The sequence below is a fragment of the Ovis canadensis genome, chromosome 2 (assembly GCF_042477335.2).
Source record: "Ovis canadensis isolate MfBH-ARS-UI-01 breed Bighorn chromosome 2, ARS-UI_OviCan_v2, whole genome shotgun sequence".
Taxonomy (NCBI): Eukaryota; Metazoa; Chordata; class Mammalia; order Artiodactyla; family Bovidae; genus Ovis; species Ovis canadensis.
This window is the reverse complement of record NC_091246.1, coordinates 10,140,829-10,146,906: the sequence shown is the minus strand read 5'-3', so window position 1 is coordinate 10,146,906 and position 6,078 is coordinate 10,140,829. Positions and strand designations below refer to the sequence as shown.

Below are 6,078 nucleotides of genomic sequence, written 5' to 3'. Positions count from 1 at the left end.
GAGGCCTAGAGAAGTTAAGTCATCTGCCCAACATCCCCCTCCCACTCCCTGCCCCTAGCACTTCAAGGATATATGGAAGCAAGACTTTAAGCCCAAAAGAGCCCAGGCTTCACTGCTCCTGCTGTTGCCTCTATCGAGGCAGATCCAGGCCTAGGAGTGACTGTCCAGGGAAGGGATGAAAAAGCAGGAGTGGGTTGGAACTCAAGCTCCTGACTCAGGAGGCCAAATTATCCACTTTAGACCTCAGCAGGCTGCGGGGAGGCCATCACTGGTTCAAGTGTTCTGTGAGCCGGTATGTGAAGTCTTTTATGTTTTTTTTCCCATTAATGCATTCTGTACTTACACTTCTTACTATAATTACTGTGCGGTAATTAACAAGGGAAAATAACACATCTGGGTCTGTGCTGCAACTCCAAACAGATGCACGAGATGCCGAGGCACGTGCAGGCCCTTTCAGTTATTTGACAAATAGGTCTTGAGCACCCACTAAGCAGCAGTTTGCTGAGGTGCCAGAGGTCGTCAGAGAGCCACTGAGCAAGGTCTCTGGCGGGAGGGTGGGGGGTGGGTGGCAGATAGACAGTGGGTGTGTAAACACATCAAAGATGTCAGTTTATGGTAAGTGCTGTGAAGACAATAAGGCTCAGGGACACGTGGCCAAAGCAGTCTCTTCCTGGAGGTGGCACATGAGCTGTGGCCTGTGGAGATCCGGGGAGAAGCAGGCCAGGCTGGGGGATGGGCAAGTGCCAAGGCCCCCGGTGGGAGAGTGGCTGACCCAGGCCTTCTCTCCTCTTCTCTCTCTATCCTGGCAAAGGAACCCCCAGAAAGTCCCTGCCCTGGGGGTCTGGTGGCCCTGACGCCCAGGGCCTTGTTTGAAAGCCACCCTGCAAATGGGCAGACCCTGACAAAGGCCTGCTCTGCCCCTAGCCCCAGGGGGCGCCCTCCACTATCTTTTCTTTCATTTGCAGTCACTTTGCTGGGGAGCATTCCAGGTAGAGCGCTCACAGAAGGTGCAAATGCCGGAGTCAGGAGAGGGTGTGGAAATTAGTCCGGAAGAGAGTTGGTGGGGCTGAAGGTGGGGTGTAAGGGAAAGGGCTGGGGAGCTGAGGGACGAGCTGGATCCGGGGGGCTCCGGGGGCAGGCGCTCTCCTGGGGGGCAGAGGGGAGTTGCTCTCCTTGGTGGTGTTATCATTCCCCACATAGAGGTGACTTGCCTCTTAGGTTGGAAGCTGGAAGCACGCAGTCCCTGGGTGGGATGGGAGCCCCCAGCTAGTGCCCCCTCGGCCTCCTTCACTCCTCTCCCCCGCCCAGTCCAGACACCCAGAGAGGCTTCCCAAGGCTGCCCCTGTCCACCAAGGGACGGAGCCAGCATTTGGAAAGGGGAGTCCCTGAGGGTAGTGGGGACACTGGGACCTTCCCAGAGGTGGGGACTGGGCCACTGGGAAGGCAGAGGCTGGGGAGAGGAGGGGAGGGGGCTGGGAAGGGACAGAGGAGGGAGAAGGTACCCCAGGACTTGGTCTGCACACCCTTTCAAACAGGACTAACCCCCCAGGCAGGCCACGAGGACCTCTGGGTCTCTCCTTCCTGGGGTCTCAGTTCCTCCATCTGGACAGGTGGGATTGGACCAAAAGCCCTCTTCCAGCCCTTTCTGTTGGGTTCTCTAAATCCTCGGTCCCCTGCTTCCTGGTTTGGGGGTGGGGGTGGTTTCTTGCTCTTTGCGTGGGGTGGGGGTGGGTGGGTAGGCACGGTGAGAAATGCCTCTTCTAGACAGAAGTGGTCTCCACTCGGCTCTGTTGGGTGGACCACCGCCTTCCGCTTCTAGTGATTCTGTGCGCATCCTCCCCTCCCCCCTTCACCCTTCCTCCTCACTCCCCACCCCCATCCTGCTGCCTTCTCTGGGCCCGGAGGCACCCTCTAGAATTAGCTCTCCCGCCCCAGGCTCCCTGTAAACTCTCCCCGAGGGTCCCTCTCTTCCTCTGAGGAGGCGGAGCCACTGGGGACGTCCCCAGGCAGCCGAGCTGAGTGCTCTGCCCCGGGGTACAAGGCTGGAGGTGCCGAGTCAGCGCTGCCGCGGCGCTGGGTCCCGCGGGCTGGGCGGGGGTGCCCGGGGCGGGTGGGGGCGGTGCTGGTGGTGAGCGGGGCTCTGGTACCACCCCGCCCTCCAACCGGGGAAAGCACGCTGGGAAACCGACACTGGCTTTGCATCTGACTTGCTGTTGACCTTGGACCCTCTCGGATCTGTTTCCTCGTTAGTAAAGTACGGAGATCATAACAGTACTAACCTCCAGAATGAATGCGTGCTGGCCAAAACCGCTACGGTAAGCAAGGGTTCTGTACCATATACTGGGGGAGGGTCTCCTTTTATGGAAGCGCCAGAGGGGCGTGAAGTGTTGGTCTCACTCCTGTCTGACTCTTTGCGACCCTATGGACTGTAGCCCACCAGGCTCCTCTGTCGGTGGGATTTCCCAGGCAAGAACACTGGAGTGAGTTGCCCTTCCCTTCTCCAGCGGATCTTCCCAACCCAGGGACAGAACCCAGGTCTCCTGCATTGCGGGCAGATTCTTTACTCTCTGAGCCAGAATACTGACGGTGACCAGAGCGGTGCAGACGTCAGATTTGGAATCCAGCCTCCCGAGTTCCGATCTCAGTGGCCTTGACAGGTCACACTGTTTTTTCCCCGGCCTCAGTTTCCTCATTTGTGAATTGGGGCTGCTGTTAGCAGCGCCTACTGCCTTAGTTTGAGAATTCTGTGTGTTCATTCATGTGAAGAGCCTGGAAGAGTGACAGGTACAAGAAGTGCCCATGAGGTACTAACTCTTGCCTCTGTCGTCCAGTTCTGCAGGCGGGGTAATGAGGCCCTCCTTCCTGTGCGGTGACTCGTGGGCCCACCGCTGATAACATATCCCCCTGCAGCTCCTTCAGGGAGTCAGGCTCACTGACTGGGGTTCCACCCGCTTTGCTCCCCTGTTGATCTCTGCTCCCAGCCCACTCCCGTGTCTTCGCCAGGTTGTTCTGCTGAGAATGAGGCACTGCCCTGGGTGGAGGCAGAGATGCCCAGTGGTGGACTAGCTCTGAGCTTTTGAGGGAGTTTAAGGCAGTTTAAGTCAGATTCAGGCTCTTGACCTAGAGGGTACCCCTTGTCTGGACTGTTGGGGGCAATGGGGAGAAGCCTGGGCTCTGAACTATGCCTGGAAGCTCCTGCTGGCTTTGTCGAGTGAAAAGATCCAAGGCTATGGAGGCAGACAGACCTGGGCTGGAATTCCACCCCAACCACTTATGCTCGGGATCCTTAGGCAAATACTTCCCTTCTAAGAGCTCTGTTCTCTTAACTGTAAATGAAACTGTAAGAGCTACCTCCTGAGGGTAATGGCAAAGCTTAGAGGTAATGGCAAAGCTTAGGAGAAGGCAATGGCAACCCACTCCAGTACTCTTGCCTGGAAAATCCCATAGACGGAGGAGCCTGGTACGCTCTAGTCCACGGGGTTGCACAGAGTCGGACACAACTGAAGCAACTTGGCGGCAGCAGCTTAGCAGAGGTAATTATGCAAAGCCCCTCCCATCATGTCTGGCACCCATGACACGGTAACTGGCATTAGGGTTATTGTCATTTCTGAGGACTTGCTGTATGAACTTGTGTGTGTCTCCTACCTTCTCTGAGCTTCATTTTCCCCAGCCTGGTGATGAGAAGGCTGATCAGATCTTTAATGCTGCGGTGGATCCAAACTTCTGTGATACTTACGGAGATGGAAGATGCTGCCCACGTCTGCTTGGCACTTGCCGGATCTGTTCACACCTAAGGCTTCCTAACTCACGCACCTGGAACTCTGCCTGAGAGCTTTCTCTGGCTGCAGGAGCAAACTTGGCCTGCACATGGGGATGACCAGCAAAGTCAGGGAGTTAATGCTGCAGGAGTGAACGTCAAGCACTGATGGATGAGAGCTGGTGAATGTATATCCCGACTTCCTAACTTCCCTGTGGGCAGCTTTGAGACCTTTCAGTCGTATGCCTCCTGTTGTTGCCCAGCTGGAGGGAGCCCCAGTTGCCCACAGGAGTGGCCTGCTCCTCATACCCCTCGATGTGGCTTCCTTCCCTCCCGAGCCATGTCCCTGCTCCTTGGTGGTGCTTCCTGGATCAGCTGCCATAGAAACTGCGTGCTCGGCCCTGGAGCTTAGTGTCTCCCTGAGTGGTCCTGGCATGGTGGTCATCATCAGCCCTGGAGGCTTTGAGGGGCACAAGCCTGGGTGGCAAATCTGGAAAACAAATCTCCCTTCCCCGAAGATCAAGTCCAAAGGATAACTATTCCAGGAGCCAGGGATAGACGACTGTCTGTCTTATACCACCTTGGTGCTGGTACCTGGATCTTAAAAGACTGTTTGAAATGTATCCTGAGTGAAACAACCAGGGCTGGGAATGCTGAGTGCAAGAATGAATGAATGAGCATTGACCCACGGATCTCCATCCACATCGCTGCTGCCTCCAGGCTTATGACAAGGAAGGCCTGGCAACACTTAGGGCTGTGGGGAAGGAGTAAGTTGTTTGAACAAGGGAGCCATGATTCACAATCAAAGCAGTAATAAGAGCCCAGACATCATGAGTTCACCTGTCTAGGTCACAAATTACCTTCACATCTAAGATCTCACTTACTATCCCCAACGACCTGACCAGGAAGGTTTTCTTTTAATTACTATGATTATTAGTTGTATCATCATTACCCGCATTTCATCTTACTGTAGGATGTAGCCAGTGCCTCCTGAGTCCTGACAGACATGAATAATCAGTCAAGGTGTCCTCACCCACTGAGCCTCAGCTCCTTCTCCATCTAGCACTGTAGGCAGGGCTACCAATCAACTGACGTTGGCATGAAAGCCAAAACCCATCTTGCTTCCCTGGCTAGCAGCTTTCCTGACAACAATAAATTCTTATTAAATTAAATTGAAAGGCTCAAGCAAGAAGAAGCAAGCTAGGCTTAGGGCCTGTGTCTCCTGATGTCTCACCCAGTGCAGCGCTCTTGAGTGCAGACATCAGTTAGAAGGCTGCTTCGTTAAGAAAGTTTCCGTCATTTCTCTAACTTAATGAGACAGCCCCAGATACTGGGATGACATGTACACACAAACAGATACACACACCCTTTCTCCAAGGCAGACTTCCCTAAAACTTGAAAAAGGAAAAAGAAAAAAAGTCAGGACTTTCCTGGCAGTCCAGCAGTTAAGACTCCTTCCTTCCAATGCAGGCGGTATGGGTTTGATCTCTGGTTGGAGAAATAAGATTCCATATGTCTTGCAGCCAAAAAAAACAAACACCAACCCTATACCTGTGGTGATAGTTACACAACTCTGTAAATATACCAAAAACAATTGAATTGTGTACATAAAGCAAGCAAATTGTATGGTGTATACATTATAACTCAATAAAGAAAATTTTTAAAAGTCACTGAGCAGTGTTGGCAAGGAGATCAGGCAAAAGGGAGTTGGGCCAGTTGCTTCAACCAGGTAAACGGGCTTCCTAAACCACGCAGTGAGGCCAGACACCACAGGGAGGCCCTGCGCGGTAATGAATTAATCACTGATAACAAAGACTCAAAGTTACTCTTATCTCTAAACAGGGAAATGCTTTTTGACCAGCAAATTGGTAATTTTCATTTTTATCACTGCAAAAGCATGAATTTTCTTTTGCTTTGTTACTTCGCAGACAAAAAGTGTTCCTTTTAGCATCTAGGGCCAGCAGCTGAAGGCCCCTACTGCATAGGTCCCTGCTGGCCAGAGTGGGGAGAGGACTTACTGAGCCCCCAGCGTGGGGACCCTTGCCTGAGCCATGTGACCTCCCTGAACCTCGGTCTCTTCACCTGGAGAATCCAATGCTTGCTCCTGTCTGACCACCACTGTGTAGGGTGGTGGGATTTGTTGCCAACTGAGTAACTTTGGGTAAATTACTTTGCTTCTCTGGCATTAGTTTTCCTATTTAAAAAAAGGAAATAATGACATCTTTTTTGACAAGATGTGGAGTGGATTACATGCAATGTGTATGCAGAAGCTGTACCGGGAGGCACAGAGTAGCACTGAATCTCTGAATCTTGTTAGTCCT

General features: G+C 53.1%; 1 long non-coding RNA gene across 1 annotated transcript; it reads left to right on the top strand.

Moving 5' to 3' along the window:
- Window positions 1-1,894: 1,894 nt before the first annotated feature.
- Window positions 1,895-5,427, top strand: LOC138432534 (uncharacterized). Its single transcript, XR_011253893.1, has 2 exons — window positions 1,895-2,315; window positions 3,671-5,427. It is a non-coding gene; the product is annotated as an uncharacterized lncRNA (long non-coding RNA).
- The last annotated feature ends 651 nt before the right edge of the window (window positions 5,428-6,078 follow it).